Source organism: Lonchura striata, chromosome 2, assembly GCF_050655825.1.
Source record: "Lonchura striata isolate lonStrDom1 chromosome 2, ASM5065582v1, whole genome shotgun sequence".
Classification (NCBI taxonomy): Eukaryota; Metazoa; Chordata; class Aves; order Passeriformes; family Estrildidae; genus Lonchura; species Lonchura striata.
Genome location: NC_140704.1, coordinates 48,783,894 through 48,807,034, shown reverse-complemented (window position 1 = coordinate 48,807,034; position 23,141 = coordinate 48,783,894). Strand labels below are relative to the sequence as shown.

General features: G+C 39.0%; 1 long non-coding RNA gene across 1 annotated transcript; it reads right to left on the bottom strand.

The window, feature by feature from the left end:
* Window positions 1-3,537: 3,537 nt before the first annotated feature.
* On the bottom strand, window positions 3,538-22,258 carry LOC146768226 (uncharacterized). The gene is made up of 2 exons (XR_014953305.1): window positions 6,467-22,258; window positions 3,538-5,178 (listed from the first exon to the last, which is right to left on the bottom strand). It is a non-coding gene; the product is annotated as an uncharacterized LOC146768226 (long non-coding RNA).
* Window positions 22,259-23,141: the final 883 nt, after the last annotated feature.

Sequence of the window (23,141 nt, the reverse complement as noted above, 5' to 3'; positions counted from 1 at the left end):
GGTCTGTTCCATATGTGTTCAGAGTTTTATCTGTTGACTTCTGTGGCAAAAATACGTCTCTAGTGCTTGTTTTACTCATGTTCATCCTCCAGAAGTGGCACAACTCCATGAAGAGATCTTGATTCTGCTCCTTTCTGTGTATATCATTAGAAGTGCTTTCTGAGTTTTAATTAAAGAATACATCAGATAGCCTCAAGAGACTGTATCTGACCCAGCAATGTTGTGCTAGTTCAATATATACATAGATGGAAGTGGAATTACTGAGATGTGATTACAGATCTAATTAGTTCTGCACATACATTATTTACTGATGGTCATGTAGCAGAGAGGGAAGATCCAGACTGACTTCAAATGCATAGTAATTTTTTAGAATTGCTACTGGGAGAGAAACTGGGAAGCAAATTGCTTGTCTCTAAAACAGATTTGATTGGAAATTTCAAAGACATTTCTCTGAACTCCATCCTGCCATTTTTACAGGACTACTTTTCTTAGAATAATTCTTTGGATTCCCAAGCAGTGGAGTGTATCCAAAGAAGGACAACAAAGAGGATGAAGGGTCCAGAGCACAAGTCTGATAAGGAGTGGCTGCAGGAGCTGGCTTTGTGCACTCTGGAGAAAAGGGGGCCCAGATACCTGCAATTTCCTTTATGGAAGGAGGCTGTAGCCAGGTGGGAGTTGGTCTCTCCTCTCCAGTAACAAGTGACAGGACAAGAGGAAACAACCTTTTGGCCAGGGGAAAGTTGCACCAGGGGAGGTTTAGATTGGTTGTAAGGAAAAATTTCTTTATGTAAGGGATTGTCAAACATTGGAAGAGGCTCCTCAGGAAGTGATGGAATCGTAGTCCCTGGAGGTATTAAAAAGATATGTAGGTTTGGCACTTGGGGACATGGTTTAGGTCTGGCAGTGCTGGGTTTATGACTGGATTCAATGACCTTAAAGTTCTTTTCCAAACTAAATGATTCTAGGATTCTATGAGAGTGAGGTCATTTTAAAGTTTCTTGATTTGTGTGTTTTTGGCCTCGTGTACCTGGGAAATTTGAATTAAATGATCCTTTCATCAATTTCTGTTCAGAATTGTTGCAAAATATAATTTTTAGCTTACTAGTGAGACTTCTTTGTGTATATGATTCATATATGCCATGCTGCTGAGCTTATATTTATTATTTATACAGCCATGCATATTCCATGAAATGGACATCTCTGTCACCTTCACTGATGCCTGAAGTTTTATGGAGAAAAATCCAGCTCTAAAAACCAGCTTTTTATTTAAGATGAATAGGAAGGGCTCAAAACACAAGCTTTATTTCCCTTTAGATCCAAGCTACATCAAAGCCCTTGAGTATTCTCATGGGGATTAACTAAAATTCTGTAATTTACCATGGGTTAATATTTGGATGCTTGCTCTCAATTCAAATTTCCCGGCTTCAACAGAGCATAAGTTCCTCACTAGGAAAAGTCAAAAAACATTTAATCATAAAAACATTATTGTGATGCTCACAAGCTTGGAAACTGTGGTAATTAATATTGTATAGAAGTGAAAACCTATAATGGGATTAAAATTATGAAGAAAAGAAAAAAACATTTCACCTCTTCTCCAAAACTCTTCTACCTCCTATTATAGTAGATTTGGATTCTTTAGTAGATTAAACAAATAGCAATTACATTGGAAGGTTCATAGGACTAGACTTATGCCATATTATTAAGTTGAATGTAGTTTTGGAAATGAGTTATTACAGTATTTTCATATTTTCTGCTTGCTTTGCCTTTATGCACCATTTAATTTACAAGTGTTATCTAGCTGCTGTTAGTAAAGTTTTCACCTAAGAGAGATCTATAGGCTTTTGTGGGTAGCTCTTGTTCACTCCCTGGATGATCACTTATTTTAATGAGAGAAATAAACATGGTGGGAAAGGCTCTTAGGTGAATTGTTTCTATCTCAAAATACTTTTCTACATTTGTATCATCCTTGATGCAGCAAAACCAAAAAATCCTTTCATAATTGCTGTGATATACTGCTTTTAATAGCCTTGTAAAAGAGAAGGAATAAAATTGAAATGCTAGCTCTTGTGATTGAACAGAGAACAGAACAACAAAGATGGGTGGAGGTGGAGAATCAGTTTAAGCCAGGTCAGTGACTTCTAAAGCCAGCACAATATTGGGGCACAACACGTGTGTGACACCCACAAAAGAAGCTGTCCTGTAAATCTGTTGCTCTCAATGGATGCAATTGATGTGATGTTGGAAAAAATAAATTAACTCTGTGTTACTCTTTGCTTAGTAGGCTATTATAGGGCTCATTGCTTCAGGCTGTTGACCAGCTTGTTGATGACATTTTTGTCCATACATTAGGAAAAGGTGAATCAATATTGGTTATTAACAGTGCTTTTGTTGCTGTGAGCCTTCCTTGCATATGGGATATAATCACAGGATCAGCTACGAAGCTCCCAGCTCTAATACTGATTATATGCATGAAACAGAAATATAAACAGCAGAAGCCAGCTTCTGCCTTTTACTGTTCCCTGCTATAAATTATGATGGGTCATTTGTAAGGGTCTCTTTTCAGTTCATTGGGAATAATTTTTTTTTTAAGATTAAAAAATTTCAGCCATGGGCATTGTCATCGATCTCAGTGAATGGAAATGCTCAGTCATCAGCACCTTAAGATGTCTCTGTATTCTGAATGGTTGCTGTCTCATCCATGAAGTGTTCCTCTCTTGTCTCCTCAAGATTGCACTCTGGATAACCTGCTCATTTTCTTTTCCCAGGAGCATGGGATTAATTTTGCTTAACTTTAGCATTGAAACTTTAGGTGTTTAGTCAAAAAATCTGGGCCTACTGTAGTCCATGGAGGAGACCTCTCAATGGGCATTTGTAGATGTTTGTCAAAGATAGAGAAGATAAATTGTCCTCTTGAGCACCACTTCCCACTGCCAACATAAGCAGTCTGGTCAGCTAGCTGTGTGTAGTGGCTTACTTTAACCTAAAGAAAGATTAAGCTCATCCTATTTAACACTGTCTTCTGAGATAGTACACGGGCCTAGACAACATACAAGGTGTAATGAATAGTAAATCAAAACAAAAAGGCTCACATTTTAATCATGCACTTAAAAAAATGGTATGCCAAAACATACAGATTGTATTGACTCTAGCATGTAAAGATAAATATATAAATATAATATCTAACAGTCTATCAATCCATCTATCTATCCCCTGACTTAATATCTAGAAGGAAATTAATCCTAAGGAAATCTGAATGATTTGTTTTATTATTTCTCTCTACTTTAAATGCAATGTTGTCTCCTCTACTATGTTACTTGAGATGACACATATATTTAATATATATGATTTTAGTCTGAAGGAAGTAAAGGAGTATGATCCCCATTTCACAGGTGACGAAGTATGACAGGCCAACTAATGTCTGAATTTAGGCTCCTTTCTGATTCAATTTCACTATTTTTAGATGACAACAAATTAACTTAGAAAGACTTGCAGTAGAGACTTCAGCTGATTTCCCATAATACAGCTTCACACACCAGATCTCTTTTATTTACTATTTATTTGTGAAAGTCTGCTGGCTCATCAGTCTTAGTTTAGAGAGAGAGCATTTTTTCCTTGGAAGAATTGCGCTATCCTATTGGACACAGTAGCAGCATTTATGTATGTCTTGAATGTAGCCTGAATAATCAGCCAGTTCTGAGAAGAAAAGTGGATAGAAATGACTTCTTTACTTTTGAGAGATGAGACACAGGGATGTTTTAAAAAATAAATGTTTTTTTCTCCTGTTTTTTTTGTGGTGAGAAGTTTCCCTCTCCTATTTCTGTCCAAAATTTTCTTCCTCTTCTCTTTTCCCCTGAACATAATATTTTAAGGATTTAGACAGTGTATTTTTCCTTTGATTTACTGCAAAGTATTTGCACCACTATCTACTTTTTAGTTTTTCAGTAAGAAACTTAGTGTGCTAAGTATTCTGGTTGTGATTTTTCTCCATGTTCATTCAGTAGTTTCAAGAAAAACTTTCTTATTTGCAGCATCCCATCCTGATTTGTCTTTCTTTGCTGAGCTGACATTATCATGATGACATACTTAACTAGTTTTAGATGGTAGAGAATCAGCTAAAGCTGTGGTAGTCAGTGGGGAGCAGAACACAGAGTTTGTAGAGGGTCAGCCATGCTCTGAAGACTCTGATCTCCTTCTCCCTCCCCATGGGAAGGAGACATGGCTTTGCTGACATGCCAGTGGCAAGGTGTGATGAGTCTGGGCCAATGAATCTCTAGCCAAAGGATTAGATGCTAACAAAGAGTTAACTGCTGCAAAGATATAGTTTAGTAAGTATTTCAGGTAAGGGTTGCCATTTTTTAATAACTTAGGAGTGGGCAGCAGCAGGGAAGTGCCATGCATAAAAACACAGATACTGGGAATTTTCTGTTTTCATTCAGAGCCCAAGTCAGCACTGGTCTTCCTAAATCTATGCTGCTGACATAAATACCTGTATCCATTTTGCATGGAATTAATCATACTTCTAACAACATGATCAGCAGTTTCCCATTAATTTCAGTGAAGCTTGGGTCAAGCTTGAGTTAATTTCTTCTTTTGGTTGCTATGAAGTCAAATTTGTTAAGGATTTCATCTCATTTAGCTTCTTCTTCTCTGCTACTCCAAGAATGATTGGTAAAAATGAGACTGTGTAGATAGTACAGACCAAATTGCATAATACCCATGGGTGTATAGAAGCAACTTTTAGACTTCTTAATATTTTCTGCCAGTTTCTGTTAAGACTTTGGATTTAACACAGTCATGGCTTGGGACTGATTGGCAAAATTCATTCTGCAGTGCGGGTTGGGAAAGAAAAAAGAATCCCCTTTTCCTCTTCATTTTTCAACATTCAGCCTTTGGTAGGCTCCAACAGGGGATTTCCAGGTTCCTCTAAAAGGTTTGAAATGTGTCAGCTCCAGAGATTTTCAGCAAGACCTGCAGTCCCCTAAGATGCTGCTAAAAATCTCTCCTGGGTGTCTGTTTCTTTTCTGCCAGTGATGGCGGCAGGCTGCTGATCTCTTCCAGGCAGGTCCTGTGGTCAGAAAGGTGTTTGCCTCCCCCCCCAAGGATGAATGTCTGTCAACAAGGTGGTTCATTGGCATTCTGCTGTGAAGATGGAGGAAATCTGCCCGTAGCGACACACCACTGGCAAGGTCGGTGAGACAGAGAGAGAAAGAAAAAGTGTTTGCAAGGCTTTTGCTCTCTGTGGGGGAAATTAAAGGTGGCTTGTGTTATAAAATATTAAATAGTGATTTAATCAGCAGTGAGATATGTAAGTGAGCTTAATTAGAAATACATATTATTCTTTGACTTTAAAGCACAAAATGAAAAATTAAAGCAATCTTAGAGGATATGTAATCAGCAAGGAATAATATGTTGGAAAATGAGCCTGATGTTGTAATTGGTGTATGCAATTAAAATTAATTAATTTTAGTTAGCATACATGCATGCAAATATGAAATCAACGAATTTCAGATATTAAACTCATAATTATAGTGATACTATTGCCAGAGCTAGTGACAGAGGAATTGACTTTTCAATGGTAAATACTTGCTCTTCACATTTTCTCTTTGCTATCGTGTCAGGCTGAAACATAATGATTAAAGCTATTTGATCAGGCATGATTAAAAAAAAAAAGTTTAGATTCCCCCTCATTTCGACTTGTGCTTCCTAGCTTCTCAGCTGTATCAGTTATACTCATCTCTGGGGTAACTGCAAGATATTTTTTGATCAAGTGCAATTTGAGTTTAAGGAGTTCCCACCCACTCACTCACTGGTTGATAGACTTTTCCCCTTGGCCCCTGCCAGATTGCTCTCCCCGTCTCTTTGCTAATATAGTCTTGAGGAGATGTGCTGTAAGCCAACCCATGGAATGATCTGCTTTGTGAAAAAAAAATCTTCTCTCTGCTTTCTCTGCAGCTTCTCTAATAACAGTTCACCAAACAAAGTGATTTTCATCATTTCACCTACAAATAAAACCCTCAATTTTTGCAACAAAATTATTCTAGTGTAAGAAAACTGTACAGAGTAGCAGCCCTCTCAGCTCTGGTCAAAATTTGCTTTAAGTCTTTCCAGTTCCTCACTTTGGAGACTGACAACATATAAAAGCTCCTGCTTTTCCAGAAGTCATCTAAGGTAACATAGGAGCAATTATAACACTGGATGATTATATTGCTACCAAAACGAATAAAGAGTCTAAAATGACAGGAGTACCAACGACTACAGCTATTATTAAACATTAGAGAGGGTACATTATGCTTTAACATTTTTTGAACCAGTTTAGCCTAGCAATCAGCACCACATTAATCCCTTCAGATTATACATGCAACCAAAACAGAAAGCAGACCCCTGTTGGCTCAAGGTATCATTAAAATAAAAGCTTTAAAAACAGCTTTAAAGTAAACTTCCTTGTTCTCCCATGGTACTAACGTACCTGTAAGAAGAATTCAAGGACATTTGCTAAGAGAGATGGAAAGGAAAGATGTGCTGATGAGTGAAAAGGAGGGCAGAGCTCCCCTGCTTCAGTCTCTGCATACCTGCATAACCAGCACGCTGTATTCCACCATGTCTTTATCATTTACTCCAATATTCTTTCCTGTTCTGGCAGCGGTCTTTTCACTGAAAATATGTTTCATTACTAAAGTCTCCAGGTATTTAAAAGCAGCCATTTCTCATATGGGGTATCTTGCCCAGGTTACAGGAGCAAGGTGCATGGAGAGGATGCAGTAATCCCTGAGGGGCAATTAGGCAGGTATTGCTGCCAGTACACCTTTGTGCTCAGCCTGTCGATTTGGTGAGGAGAGATGAAGCTGCATCTACTCTGGCTTCTGCATATTTCAGGTACCTGTAGATTTTTCTTTTGACATTTCCCTTCCCTCTCATTTGCACTGTAGCCCGTTAGCATGCACACTGTATGCTAAATGCAAATTAATGTATTGAACGAATGATAATTAGGTGATGTAGGTAATGTGTGCAGAAAGATCATGTTTGTGTAAAAGTGGAACCTGAGCAGAGTTATACAATCACCAGGAAAATGCCTGATTTGTCTAAGCATTGCCACTTTTATCTGCTACATGCAATAGCAACAGGAATCAAAGCAGCTAACTTTCCATCATCTCAGGACAAAGGTGCCTGTTTGATTCAGCTTCAAGGGCTGCATGCACAATCAGACCCCTGGAGATACTGAAAGGCAGGAACCAGAGAGATGCTTCAACAAAGTTCATAGGGAGGAAGCTGCCTGCATGGAAAGAAAAAGACTGAGAAAGGAAATAAAAAATGGAATGGGAATGAATACACTCTGAGGTCACAGAGAGGTCTAAAAGGGGAAGAAGATATTCGGAAAGACACTTAGAATGGAAATATAGTTGCTGTTAAAACCAAACAGAGACATTACTTAGGTTTAATGAAGCTGATTTAATCAAGAAGGAATTGAACAAACTGTTTGATGGTTGCACATTGTAATGTAACAACATGGTGTGACAGTTTTGCGAAATGGTGCAAATGCTGTCCCTGCCCCCACAGGGATGGAGGTGGAGCAGGCACAGTGGCCCAGCTCCTTCCTGTGTTAGGAGGGGTCAAATACCTAGAATCCCCTTTCCCTGGCAAGTGTGGATCTCAGGTGCTGCAATGGCAGGGGAGAGGACTGCCTTGGGGTGCTGTGTAGCAGCCAGTTAAAAGTGAGAAGAGTGAAACTGGAAGCAGCTGGATGATTAAATCTCCTTTATTCATTGGGCCACTGCTTTCTCAAAGGATCTTCTGCATATTTTCTTCAAGATGTATGCCTCAGCTCTGCTGACCACATAGCAAATATCAAGCATGGTCGGCCCAAATTCCGCGTAGATAACTGTGCCTCTGTGTATATGCTTGCACTGCACAGTCCCTGCTTCCAGAGGTTTGGACGAGCAGACATCCAGCAGGCTGTGTGACACCCTGGCCACCCTGTTGTCACCTCTCCCACCAGAGACTCACTCTTAACGAGTGCTCAGAAAGTAGGGAAATGCAAAAGTAAATACACAGCTGCATTTTTTGGGATCAAACCTCTGACTTTGGGGACTGCTTTTTTTCCCACTAGCAATTCTGCAACTTCCTTTATTTATACTTGCTGCTCCACTTCTCACAGTGGCTCCTGGCATGCTGATATAAGGTGCTGAAAAAGCATGTTCATCTATGGGTTCCACACATCCTACTTCCTGCAGGGTTGGAGTGCAAAGAGAGCGATTTAAGGGCAGGGACAGCAATTCAGTCATGCTGACACTGGATCTGCTGCTCTGCTCTCTGAGCCTGGCTATCTGTCCAGTGCTCCATGCCAGCTGCTCTCAGTGCTGGCTGGCATGACACTATTGTTTGCTTTTGCCTTTTGGCAGAATAGTGTGTCACAGAGAAAAACAAGAGTGTCTGAGGAGGTGTGTGCTTGCAACATATTTCTGTGGCAGTAGCTTTTGCTGATGCAAACATGAGGAGAGACTGGAGTGTGTGACACAGTGGCCATGAAATTTGAATGAAAGGAAGAAGAGATAAAAATTTAATTTACTGTCTTGCTATTTGGGCAACAGATATAAAGAAGTTAGTGATTTTGTTGTCCATGTGGCTATACAGTCATGCTGAACTACTGAAATTTCACTTTAACGTGGCAGAAGGTACCAGCACAGCTAAGATACAGGTTTTGTTTTCTTTTTTTCTGAGTGAGTGAAAACAAAGGGACTGAACTCTGCTGCTTTAGAATGCAGATGTATTACTACCATCAAATTTTATTACCAAATTTGGAGGTAAAGTTATGGCAGGCCATTATTTTAGTTTTATACCCTGATAACTTTTGCATGGTTCTTTAGGAAGGAATGCTTTTAAAGTCACCTTATTTTGCCCCCTTTTCCATCAACAACTGTTGTTGGTAGTTGCAGTAAAAACAAATTCTGATGTGTGAAAATAACATGCTCTGTTTGCTTTTCAACATGGAGAGATTAAAGGAAATAGTGTGATAATTATTAATTTTGCTCTTTTAAGTGAATCTACACATTTTTCATCTGTCCCCACTCATTTTCCTGAAAAAGACATTTTTCTTTTTATCTCATTTTTGTCTGATAGCTATATCCTGAGATTGGAAATTCCTGTCCTGTTCCTCCAACCAAAGCATAAAATAAATGCAAGCAACATAATCTTGAATTCATATGAATACCTGAGGAAGGAAGAGATGGGTCACTCTAACATCATAGTCTTTGATGAGAGCAGTACTATAATTTGATCAAAAAGACTAAGCTTTGCTTAAAATTTTCTGACTCACTGAATTTTTTTGTTGGGTATTGAAATTAAAGCTATGAACAGAAACTACTTTATTGCTTGCATTACATTGTGTTGTGACCAGTCATCAGGGAATTTAATCATCACCTTCTAATGTTAGAAAAAAAAGAATATTTAAAGGCAGAGTATGGTGACATCAGTTTAGTGGTATTTTAGGAACCTATCTGCTTTGCCTGCTGCAGAAATTTTGTGTCTCAACTTTATGCTTAAGACCCTCTTGCCATAAGTGGGAGTGAGGCTTTGGAGATAATAGAAAATTGCTATTGGACCAAATGTGTGTGGCATGAAATAGGGAGGTATTGGCAGAATGACAGGAAGGAAAGTTACATGATTGTGCACTTATTCTTTGATCAAATGAGGAAGTAATATGAAATATATAAATAGATTATGTATTTTGTATCAGTCAGGGATTGAAATGGGCCAATATTTAATCATATTGTATTGTTGCTTCTCAGAACTTTAAACAGATGTAATGACACTTTTTAAACATATAGGCTGCAGGAAAAATATGTTTCATTAAGTATTCTTAAATCTTCATTTTGACCCCAGGTAATACTGTAGAACAATGGTGATCATGGATGTTGAAAAGTCAGGCTCCTGCCACTCATAAGATTTTCAAAAATTGGTCAGGTTAATGTGTTTAAATTCAAACTGAATGGATCATTTAATCTGATGCCTCCAGACAAAAAGAAAAAAAAAATGAAAAATGAAAAAAAAAAAAGAAGATGCCAAGTATGGTGTGACAAAAACTTTTGTTAGTCTCCAGCCTGCATATGCTTAAATTCTTGGTGCTGAATTGCCTTTTGGAGGTTGAACATTCTGAAAGTCATGAGAAGTACAAAGGCAGTTGAAGGTACACAGGTGAAAAGTATATCACAAAAGGAAACCAAGGATTAGTGGGAAATTGCATTCTTAGTACTGGCTGGCTTTAAAGTGATCTGTGGGCAAGTTAAATAGTCTTGTTTCATATCCTGTGCCAGGATCCTAAATATTTATTATCAGTTGCTGTGCTAAAGCCACTGTTGAGGAAAGGATGCATGGTTTCTTGACAGGTCTGCATGCCTAACTTGGAATACTCTCCGGTCCATGCTGCTGGAGGCTATTCAGCTTCCCCAGAGCTGGACCAATATGACCAGGGGGCTACTGGAGTATGAGGGGGTATTCCTCCAGCCAAGGGTTTCCAGAGAACAAGGGCCTTTTCTCTGGGGTGCTCCTTTTCACCAGATGGGCTTTGGGTCTGAGATAATGCCAACACCATACCTAGGCCAGCAGCTCAGTATGCTGCTGAGTGTCTCAGCAGATGGGTAACAGGAGACTCAAAGAACACCTGGAAGCTTTTCATTTAGCACAGTGCATCTTAAAGCTGTAAATGTGTAGGGCATTTTCAACTGGCTAAAACAGCTGTAGACACCAAGCTGGGCATCTACAGACTGACCTGTCTGACTTACTGCAATCCTTCAGGCTGAAACTCCAAACCAACCATCTCAAATCTCATTTAAGAGCCTTAGAAGCCTCAGGTTGACTTAACATGCACCAAACAATAGCAACAAATTCCTGGAGAATCAAGGAAAGTGTACAAAGAACTTCTACACCTGACAAGATTTATTTTATATCTATCATTATCAAATGCAAAGGTGGCAACTCATCCCTTTTTTCCAGTTTCTTGTTATTTTCTTGCAATTTTACCGGGCTTCAGCAAGTTGGGCAAACAGTTTTTGTGCTTGGTGTCTGCCTTAGACTAATGATTTGATTATATTGCTGGTACATTTTTCTGCCTTATGATATTTAAAGGAGCTTTATATACCTTTTCTCATTCTCGGGTTTTAGCATGTTTCTGCTTAAAGCTCAGAATTTTTGGACTGTTACTATTTTGTGCTGAAAGAATGAAAGGAAAGCCTTTCACTGTCATTTGAAGGTTAATTGGTGTGTTCTTTGGGGCATTCATCTTGGGACAGCAATACCCAGATGACAAAAGAAAAATGTGTTTCATCCAAGGCACTGACCTGGCAAAACAATGGCCTTTGATTGGGCTGAGAATTCAGTGTGATTTCTCTCCTTCTTTGAAACAAAGGGAGAAGCCTCCAACTGCAATGCAGATTCCTTCTCCTGACCCACCTCAAAGATCACATGCAACTTTGCTCATACCCTTGTGCCCATTTATCACCGTGGATCTGATCACTGCCAGCAGTTGGGGTCTTTAATCTGATAAATCTGACAGGAGATGCTTATGCATACCATTAGGAAGGCAATATTCCATATGCTCTCTAATTGGTTTGAATTTATCCTATTATTTCAGCATTTAAATGTTGCTGAACGTAATTTAGATGTGTCAGGCTCATAAAGTGTAGGCTCTGGTGGGAGTTCATTATTGAAAAAAGATACATCCAGCAAGGCTTTTTCTGGCTCCAGGCCCAAGCCCTCAGCATTTGCTTACCTCACGTGTAGCTTTTGTCTGCTAGCTATACTCCTACAACCATGCTGAAGTAGCCTCTCACATATTCTTTTTATTGCTTCCCCTCCAGTATTTATTTTTTTCCATCTCTCAGGGTGTGTATATAATTTGTTGATTTAAGGGAGTGATAGCTCATTCAGAATGAGTGTGATTGGCAAAACCAGGGTAAACAAAACACGCTTTTGTGAGATGCTGGAAGACCTGAACATCATCCTCCATATTAGTGACTGCCTGGCTAATGCAATGAAACCTGACAGTCAGTATCTTCTAATCTGGGTGTTGTGGCCAGCGCTACCATCCACTTATTGAAACTGATGAAAGATTAACTCGTTCTTCTCCTTATGGGAGTGCTCAGCCAGTGGACATGGCAAACACTTAGAGCTTTTCTTATTTTTTTAATCTCATTTGATCTCTAATGGGAAAATTTGGAAGGCAGTATGAAAGTTTGGAGCTGCATAGCTTTTTGACTTACTTCTGTAACTGTAAAAGCCCCTCTGAAGAATATCTTGAGCTCCATGGCAGAACAGGTGTGAAAGCATGCTAATACCTCTAATGGATGTGCACTCTCATGGCACAGTAGGTAATGAATGACTTAAACTCCAAGGAATTTAGTTTTCTTTATTCATCTCAGCAAGAAAAGTTTTTATATGGTTGTCTTACAAATATTAGTAAGCAGAATTGAATCCACTACTTCACTTTAAGAAGCAAAAATATTTATACCCACTCCACTTCATATAACCTTCTCCTTTTACAAGGTGCAGGCATTCTGTAATGGCTTATGCTCCTGCTTTAATGACAGCCTTAGTCTCGCAAAGAGGAATAATTTTACCTCTAGGCAGATTCCCTCATTCCAACAGTTTTGTGCAGCTTCTTTATGACATCTTCACAAAGCAGGAAGGCCAACAATGCCTTTTAACCACAAAGAAATAAGAAAAGGCTTAAGGGTGAGGTATGACTTTATTATTCGACTTGCATCAAAAAAAAAAAAAAAGCACGTGGCTCACAGCCTGCCTTGCTTGTGTTGACCATCTGATTCAAGGAGAAGATGCCTACAAGATGTTGTAGACATCTGCAAAACAGTGACCTCACAGATGCACATGAATTAGAACTTGCAAGCATGTTGTGGGCCTCACACCTCACACATTTTTCTCACATTTTTCGTTGAGTTAGGCTTGTGATGTGGGCAGGAAAGAACTCTCTCTGGATGTAGAGAGGCAGTGTCTAACATACTTTCTGCCTTAACACATACTGTCTTGGTGTCACATTCACAAAGCAAACTGCCCATGTTACACCCTTTTTAACTATTCCTGAATATGCACTTTGGAGATAACCTTGAATTTCTTTTCATCACTCTTAGTGAAGCTCTTAGTTCAAGTACACTAGGTTGGATTTCTTGAGGGTGTGGCAGATGGTGGTGTTCTCCATCCTTTAACATGTCTGCCTGCACCAGTTATAGTTGCATATGGAGCCTGAAAATCCTTGTTCTCTGGGCAAAGTGGGGTTAGCAGTTAGAGAGACTAGGTACAAAACAGGCTTGTTAGAATTAACATAGTATATTTTCATTTATCTCGAGTTCGAAGCATATATATTATGAAGTTATAATAATAAAATCCTTTCTATATATTTATTCTTAGCCTGAAAGGTTTGATATAACATACTGTCTGCTGACCTCCATCTCTAGGAAAAATTTAGTAGAATTCCTTGCTGAACCTCCTTTTTCTCTCTTTTCCCCATCTCTTACAGCATGACACACTGTTGTCAATTGACATTCTTGTTGGTAACTTACTCTCTTCTCTGGCTTGAGGCTCTGTAACTGTTAAATAACTTCTCATACTGTGCTTAATAACAGAAAATAATTTTCATATCTAGGTAGACAGATATTTCCAAACTGGTGTCCCAGACAAATCCTTTGAAGATAAATCTTTGAAGCTGTTCACCTGAGGTGTTTTATCCTTGCATTTTTATACTAATTTGCCTTTTTTTTTTTTTTTTTTTTTTTTCCCCAGAGAATTTAACTACTCCTGTCCTTTAGTTTAAGTCTGGCTACAGAGGTGGGACAATATCACAAAGACAAACACATGATAAAATTTTCCACACTACATTACTGCACTACTTACAGTGAGGGAAGATTTTCTATCAGTCTACAATTTTTCTACCAGTCTTTCTACCAGTCTCCAGGATATATAAATGTCTTTTCTTTATATAGAGTCATGGAACCATTTATATTCAACTCTAAACTATATCCCCAAGTGCTACATCTACAGATTTTTTGACTACTTCCACTGATGGTGATCCTACCATTTTCCTAGGAAGCTCATTCCAATGCTTAATAACCCTTTAAATGAAGTAATTTTTCCTAATATCTAATCTAAACCTCCTCTGTTGCAGCTTGAAGCCATTTCCTCTTGTTCTGTTACTTGTTACCTGAGAGAAGAGACTGACACTTGCCTCACTACAACTCTCAGGTTGTTGTACAGAGTGATAAGGTTCTCCTGAGCCTCCTCTTCACCACTCCTTCCATCACTCCTCCTAAGACTTGTGCTCCAGACCCCTAACCAGCTTTGTTACCCTTCATTGGACACAGTTCAGCACCTGAAGGTCTTTCATATGGGGAAGGGCTCAAACTGAACACAGCACTTGAGGTGTGGCCTCAGCAGTGCTGAGTACAGTGGGATGATCCCTTGCCCTAGCACTCCTGGCCAGTTGCTGATATCAGCCACATGCCATTGGACTTCTTGTCCACCTGGGGAATGTAACCAAAAGCATAATCTGATCTCCATTTGAAAATAACTTTCGAGTCACATCTTTTACCCTTATATAATCTTTTTGTCTTTGACTGATCAATTTAATCTGCCTCATGAAAACTACTTTTTTTTTTTTTTAATTTATTAGAATGAAGTGCATTGCTTTTGAAATTCATATCACAGAACACCACCACCATCACTATTTGAACACACATTTATAAAATATTTTCTTTCTTGTAGTTCACTTGGACAGATAATCAGGTGGGGTTTTTTTTATTATTTTTATTTCTAAGAGATAGATGCATTGAACAATGTGCAGATGTCATCAACCTGGCAAGTGGTATCAGAGGTCACAAGGAGATAGATGCTGGAACAACTCATACTTTCTTCTCCCTGGATAAAAAATTCATCCTTCCAGTGGCAATATATATGTCAGCATATGCAAGTAGGACATACACTTGCAACTAACTGGTTCTGATGCATAGGAAGTGAGTAGTAATAATGACTGATTTTTAAATAGTTATATATAGCAGAATTTGAAATCCTATTGACCTGTGGGATATGCTGACTGCTGAAGAATGAAAGGAATTTTTCCTTGGCCAAGGGACATGGTCTGTGCTGCAAACAGTGTGAACTGATTTTGACACAAGGAAATGGCTGTAAAAAACAGAAAGCTTCTCTCAATAGCAACAGGCTGATCACAATAGTCCAGGCCAGTAAGGAATTCAAAAGTCACTAAAATAATGAATGGCTTTAAATGGAAGAAAGAAATATTTATATTTACAAGGAACCACAATGTATTTTTCAGTTTCAATTAATCACTGCTATTGTTTAAATGTCTCAGGGACATTAGGGAAAAAAGATGAACTTTGTTTTTGGAATTTTAATAGTGATTTAAAATCTTTATAACAGCCACAAACAGAGTACACTGTCTTGTCTGTCAAACTGATAGTTAGATCAGCAAAAGAGTGGATAGCCAGGGAACAATACCCACTTGACTGACAGGTGCCTGCAAACTCTTTTGACTATACAGGCAGAAAAAGGAAAAATTAAAATATTTTCTAATTCTTTAGGGCAAGGGCAGTAAAGAATTTGGAGGTTTTATTTGTAGTAGGATGATGCAAAGGAAGCTCATCTTAAACAGTGAAAGATGAGGGAGATTTTTTTTCCCAAACATCTCTAGGCAGTTTCACCCCTTACATATTCCAAGCATGTATTTGTGCACACTTAATCCAGATTCACCCATGGCAGAAGGGACAACCTCCTAAAGAGCACTTTGTTTCCTCATCAGCTTTTACCTGTGAGGTTCAATGACAGTCAGGTTTGTGGAGCATGAGTACAGATGTGAAAAACAAAGGACCACCTAATCTTTCTGAGTGTACTGGCATTCCCAATACACTGCATGTGTGGCAAAATGCTTTTTCTAAATGTCATGAAATGGCTGTTGGAGCTCTGAGGTCCCATAAGTGGCTGCACAGCTCTCAGGCAATGCTGTGTATTGTGGTGCTTGTGTCTCTTTTCAGCTATACTGTTAAACACATTTAACTCTGCAATGCAGCACAGGAGAGAATTTAACCAAAATGGGTATATTCAGGCAGCTTCATCTTCAAATAATTTTAAATAAAAAATGAGGCTCTAAGTATTTTGATTTTGCTTGGTCCCAAAGCAAATAATTTTTACAATCACTAGTATTGCAACTTTTCATAACCAGCATAAAGCAAGTAGGAGCTGATTGAAGTTTTTTTCAATATTAGTTCCATTTCCTAAAACCCAAAACCTACAAAAGCTGGCAAATTTGGTATAACCTCTAGACTTGTAACAGGCAGGTTCACAGTGTTTGAAGGGTTTAGCTATATGACATACATATGAAAATCTAGAATACTTGAGTCATGTTGTTCCAATCAGATACTGTGTTTTTAATGCAGCCAGCTGAAAGACCACAAAGTTAAGAATAGACACATGTACACCATATGTACTGAAACAAATTTGTGAAATGCATGCCTCTGACTGTGAGCAAAGAAACACACATGAAGCACAGTGCAACACCATATGCAGAAAGATTGGATTTAATAATGGTTTGGGTGGTCTGTGACACTACCTCTCATAATGTGTACATGCTAGCAACACACAATTCTGCTCCAAATATTCAGTCTATGTATAAAACATATGTATAGTCCTTTATCTGCTGAGAAATGGAGTCATGAACAGGACTATGGAAGTGATATTCCCTTTGTTATATGGCACCTGTGAAATTGTTCCTGTTGTTAAATGAAAGTTTAAAAAGTGCAACTCAAATTTTCATCTATTCATATATCTACAAAAGGAGCACCAAAAATGCAGTTGCAAGTAAAGCAGGAAAAAAGACAAGACCAAGGGTGATTTTTCAGGGGTACAGATTACCAAGAAATGCATACTTTAGAAGAAGTTTCATCAAAGTTACGGACCCTTATTATTTTTGTGCTATAACCATGGAGCTTTGGGCTTGGTTTCAAGAAGTACAGGGTGAAAATCAATGTGATGCAGGAGGTCATACAAGTGGCTTTCTGTAGTCCCATCTAGCCTTAAAACCTCAGGGCTCAAGGATTTTCCACAGCTGCAGTGTGTGCAAACAGATGTAATATTATTGATATTGCTTCCTGCATTCGTTTCTGCTGTCATGAATAAATACCTCCCTCATTGAGGATTTCTCAATGCAATTGAATATGAGTTTATTTTGTGAATATCTTTAGAAGTGACAGCTCCTGTTTGATTCCCACTGGGAAGCTGCGGCCACCACCGTTCTGCCTGAACATAGGGCAGAGGGTCCAGCCCAGGGGCTTGCAAGATATCAGCCTGGTACATGACTAGATTTGTATTTTTGTGGGAGTAGAATATGGAATTTCACATAGCGGGAGGAAAAATATGTCTTGGGGAAGTTGTTTCATAGCATATCTTGGTCTCCTGGGAAGTGTGGGTTGGGAAGTGAGCATTAGTCCCGCAGCATATGAATTTATAGCCTGTCAAAGATAAAAGAAAGATGCAATATATAACAGCCTTAAGCTCGCTAATTATACGTCAGTGTGATTACTGCATCTCTCTCTCCCTCTAAGCAGCCTTTGACACACTTTGGTATGTGTGTCACCATGCAGGTGCTCAGTTTTGTATGTGCATTGCTGTGTGGCAGGCAAAACAGGGACTTGCATGTCCTAAGGTCACTTTTTTGCATTGTACAATTTTCACCTGGGGACACCTAAGGACATAATATGGCACCCAACTTCGGAACATAATCCTGTAAGAGCTGCGATATAAAGCATACAGCGAAGTTAAGTGTGAAGTTAATTACCTTGCTGGGGCTTACACCAGACTTAATGCTGGCAAGCTAAACTAGGCCAAGGTGAGCTAGGGATGGGATCATGAAGGGATCACAACTGCTGTTTTACTCAGCAGTAAAAGTAATAAGAGTCACACCGCTGACACGACTGTCAGTATCCTATTTTCTGAACCACACTGGAGGAGGAAGAAATAGAGAATGAGATGGCTATAAATGGACTGATGAATTAAATATGGTCCTGGATTGAAATGCAGGCTTTCCTTTTCTGCAGGTGTAGTTCTTGTTAACAATTTGCTGCTTCAAAACTGTCAGAGTTTTGATGAAGGAGTGCATATATGTTAAGCAGATTTCCAGAGAGTGTTTACTCAGGAAAACTTCCTGTTTTGCTACCAGGCCCAAGGTCACTTGGAGGACTGTGAAGCAAAGAATTTTGGAGGACTGTTTTGAAGGATTCAATTTCCTATCTTCTAGAATAACTATTACAAACACACAAGCATATATATATATATTTATATATTTATATGCATTTCCCTTATGTGCAAGCTCTTACATTTCTGAATTGCAGTTTCAAATGATACAACAGTATTTTTGGAAATAAGTGTTTTCCCTCAAGCTACAGTTTCCAATTCTTGCCCAGTTCTAGATTTGCAGGATGTCTGTGGGTGAAAGTGAGAACTAGGAGTTGAGGGAAGAGTTTCTGAGAAGTAGGTTATCTAGGGAGGACCATATTGGATTAACTGAAGTGTGGACAAAGACTTCAGCAATAAGGGTATTTTTGCATGGTGATACAAGATGACTCTAAACTCAATGAGATCTTAACTAAGTTAAGACTTTTTCTCTGAAGGGACAAAATGCTTCTCTTCACTCCTCCCACTCTGTTAGGCAATACACTTTAGCTCCTCCTTCAAACAATGAATTTAGGTTCCTGTCTTTCATGTGCTCACCCATCACTTAAGAACAGTTTCACTGCCTTACAGGATTCTCAATGTCTTCAATGCTATGAGGTTATGTTCTTGCATCATGGTGTGGCTTTGTCTCCTGCATGAATATCACTTATTAAGTCACAAATATACATGTGTTTACAGAATAATTACCATAATAACTGATATTGTGAGCTGATTCCTAGAGAACTCTGCATTGGTTTCTGCATGTCAGGAAAGGAGGATGAAGAGCCACCTTTTTGTTTACACTGAGCAACCACTTAAGTTGCAAAAATAAATAATATGCAATTCTTCAAAATTGAATGTTCACTTGGATTACTCTGTCATAGAATTAGTTAATGCATAGCTATGCCACACCTGGAATGGAAACTAATTAAATTTTGCTGGGAAATGCTTAGTTTTTAGTTGGTACTTATACATAAATTGAAGCCAATCCAGCCTTTTCTGTGTCCCCTCTTAATCTGAACATTGCTCCTACCCTGTGGATACTCCATGTTGTCACTGGAAAAATCACTGCATCCTCTTTCTTGAGCTTTGTAAACAAAGGCAGTATCTGTAGTTATTGCACCAGGATGCCCCATCCTTGGAAGTGTTCAAAGTCAGGCTGAATGGAACTTCAAGCAACCTGATCTACTGCAAGATGTCCCTACCCATGGCAGGGGAGTGGGAACCAAATGACCTTTAAGGTCCCTCCAAACACAAACTATTCTATTAATGATTCTATGGTTAGTTGTATGAAATCCTAGTATCTGCTTAGATTGCACTGAGTCTAGTGATGCATGGAGGAAAAATGCTTGCAAAACCTCAGTACTGAGGTCCCCTAAATGACATGGAAAATCTTAATACTGATTTGGTTAACAGTAATAATCATAAATAAATTTACTTTGCCAAAACTATCTTCAAAGTATTATTTTAAATAAAAAGCTGTATTTCTACTCAGACAAGCCCATTATTAATTATGTGGATTTGAAGAAATGTGTTCATTGTACAACACTTGATAACATAGCTCTTAATATATTTCTGTATAATGCTGCAAAATAATACAGCTATAGTAGTTTTTCACTTGCATGGCTGTTGACAAAGCAAAGTTGCCATTGCCCAGTGTTTTATGAAATTTAAAAATAAGATCCTTTAAAATGGAGAGGTGGGGAGGTGTGCTTAGAGTAAGAGAAAGAAAGCCTGCTGCTCTGTTGAGAGAAAATTTTCTTTGTATCTAATGCATTTTCCCAGAACAATGCAAGCTTGCTCTGCAGTCGCCAGAGCTGTGCTCATGGTTCTGAAAGACAGTCCGTTGCATTTGGCATTAATGCTTTTCTCTCACTCTTTTGCTTGACAATGTTGGAATTTTTCTAACTCTGTAAAACTTGAGCCAGCAATCTCTCTCTCTACACCCCACCCCAGTTTTGTCTCTGTGCATCAAATTATCATTTTTTTAAAGGCAGTGTGAAGCAAGAAAACATTTGCTTTAGAATTCCATTATATGTGGCATTACAAGATAGAGTTTAGTGTAAGCTAAAGATTTAAAAGAAAAATTATCTCTAAAATTCATTTGGGAAAAGGAAGATACATAGTTTAGGGATTTTTATTTTTTTTAAAGAAATCTAAATCTATGCTTCCGCCTGTGAAAGAAGTATGAAGTAAATGTCTCTGTTTTTAGCCAAAACCTTTTTTGGTGCAAATTGCACATATGGTGTCAAAGAAATACCAACTGAGTAAGTGCTGCTTTCATCGAGTTACAGGGCAAAATGTAGGGGAAGAGAAGGAGGTGCAGAAGAAGGGTTTTTAGGCCATGCAAGCAGCAGAGCCAAGAGAGGTGTAAATTGTGTCAATGGAATTTATCTTCCACAAGCATAAGCATAGGCATATCTTGCTTTCAGTGTCGCTATTACAGGAATCTTCAATTTTTCTATGCAGTCATTTCTGTTGCTGTTTATCATGCATTAATCTAGTAGGGTTCCACAAGGGAGTAAGATATGTTCATCTCACACAGTGCAATCTCAACCTCAGTGTGTGCTTCCCAAGCGGAGCACTTCGACTTTGCCTAAATAAGCATAATTAGAATAAAAAAACCTCGTAACCATAAAATTAACCATAATAGACAACTTGGTGCGTGTGGCTAGATGGTTCCACATTGCATTCTGTTGGCGCCTGTAGCTTCCACCCAGAATGCGCTTTACAAAGATGGCTTTGTCAGCAGACACCCATGGGAGTGGATATTTGTGCCAATACTCATGGCTTCTTTTCTCTCAGAGTTTGAGAATGAGCATTTCTTTATGCAGTGTGGAAGTGTGCAGGTAGGAAGGAGCTGAAAAGAATACAGTTCTCTGGCTAAAGAAAAAACACCGCCCATGTTTCCAGTATTCATTCAGTGTGCATTGCAAGATTTCTCGCCAGCGTTGGAAAACTTTATCCTCTAAAAGGAGAGAGCTTTATTTTTTGCAGTCAGAAGCAACAACAACTGAGAAACCTGCAGTACCAGTGTTTGCATCCCCATGGCTCAGCTTGCGTCACTGACACACGGAGAGGCATATTTCAGCCAGAAAGACAAAAGCACATGCAGAGAAGCAATCTTTCCTGATGACATTGGCTACCTGGAAGCTGGCCGGCATACGAGGTGAGCGGGAGGTCATGTTGGCTCCCTTCAGGCTGGCTGGGGAAGGCTTGGCAGGGATTAACTGGCTGCAGCTCTGCTGCCACTTCTGGCCTGAGTGACAATTTGGCAGGGCGCTCAGGTGCAAGAAGCAGAGCAGCAATCTGTTCCCTTCCCCAGCCCTCCTGCCCACAGCGACTTTATTTCTTCTCACTTCAGGCTGCTGCTCCCTCCCTTTATTTGTGTGTGCGAGTGCTTGCACGCCTTTCCCTGTGGTAGTGGCATTTGAAAGACACCAGCGTTTGCTCCATCTGGCTCCTGTATCTGTACTCCTTCTCACGGCAGCGCGAATCCAGGATGGATTTCAACAGAAGAATAATGGTCACCATGTTTTCCTTCTGTTTCATACTCTGATGTGTGGTTGGCACCAGGGTCACCCTTTCAGCTCCTTGCCTTGAAATGTGCTTGCAAGGACGTGGCAGCTCACTGAAAACTGATAAGAAGCCTTATCAAAATGTTCCGTGGTTAGGCTCCTTACACCCTTCCACCCATCCTCCCAGCCCCTGACAGGGTGTGGAACGAAAAGCTACGTGGGTGCTCACTGCTGTCAGAAAATGCCAGTTTGCCAAAACTGTAAGGTTTTGCAGAAGTGCAGTTCAGCCCTTCATGTGCAAGGTGTTTTAAGATGCAGAGGGCAGTGAAAGGAGACAGATGAGGGGGCAGACAGAGAGATTAAAGGGTGACAGACAACAGGGGCCAGTATCTGGAGATCACATTCCTTCACCCTGCAGTAGCCAGCATGTGATTTTTTTTCAGGCGTGGGAGTGTTCCTTTCAAATCCTTTGTCAGATTTTCAGTAAAATCTAGGCATATGTGCATTTGAATTGGGGGGGGGGGGGGGGGGTTGAGGGAGCAATGGGAAACAATTTTGTTCAGAAATATTTTTGAAATATGTCTATTTTTTGCTTCATCACAGTAAAAAATCTCTGAAGACTTTCTGTATTCCGCAGCTTATTTCACATCCTAGCCCTGTGAACAATCGTATACCTTAATAGTAAATATGACCACTTACACAAACAGGTATTGTGAAAAAAGATCTAGCACAGAGCAGCTAAAATCCATGATGAATAATCAGGAAGCAAACATCATCAGTCAAACACTTGGAACAGCACATTTTTATCATGCAGGTTTTTGCCATTGATATGAATGTAAGAAATAACTGGTTGGTGCCCTATTCTTTGATGAGATATTATGCTGAGATTATGTTTTCCAATATAATTTTTATCATGAAAGAACATTTGAATTGGTAGGTGGAGGAGCGAAAATAATTTTGATTTCTTAGCCCTGAGACTATTACATTCCCACTACTGCTTGATTTCACTCTGATCCAAGCCCTTTGTGTCACACCATTTTCAGAATTAAATTATTCAGGAATGTGTCTGAATTAGACTGTAAAACTGCATTATGTTACTCATTATGTAATTAATAATTGAAATTTCAGTCTTATTAATATTTTCTGACTTGCATTGCAAAGTTAAAATATAATTAACACATCTCCAATCAGTCCTATCTTCTTATTTTGTGCAAGTCATCAGAAGAATAGTGACAATTCCATTCTAATGACAAATCCAGGGAAAAAATAGGCTTATACCATTCCAAAAGAACAGACTCTGTAGGTATTAAATGGCTAAGATAATTGGTGAATGCCATTTTATAGGTTGCATTATGCAGAAGAAATGTGCATTTGAATGGGATTTGCAATCAGGCAGAGAAGACA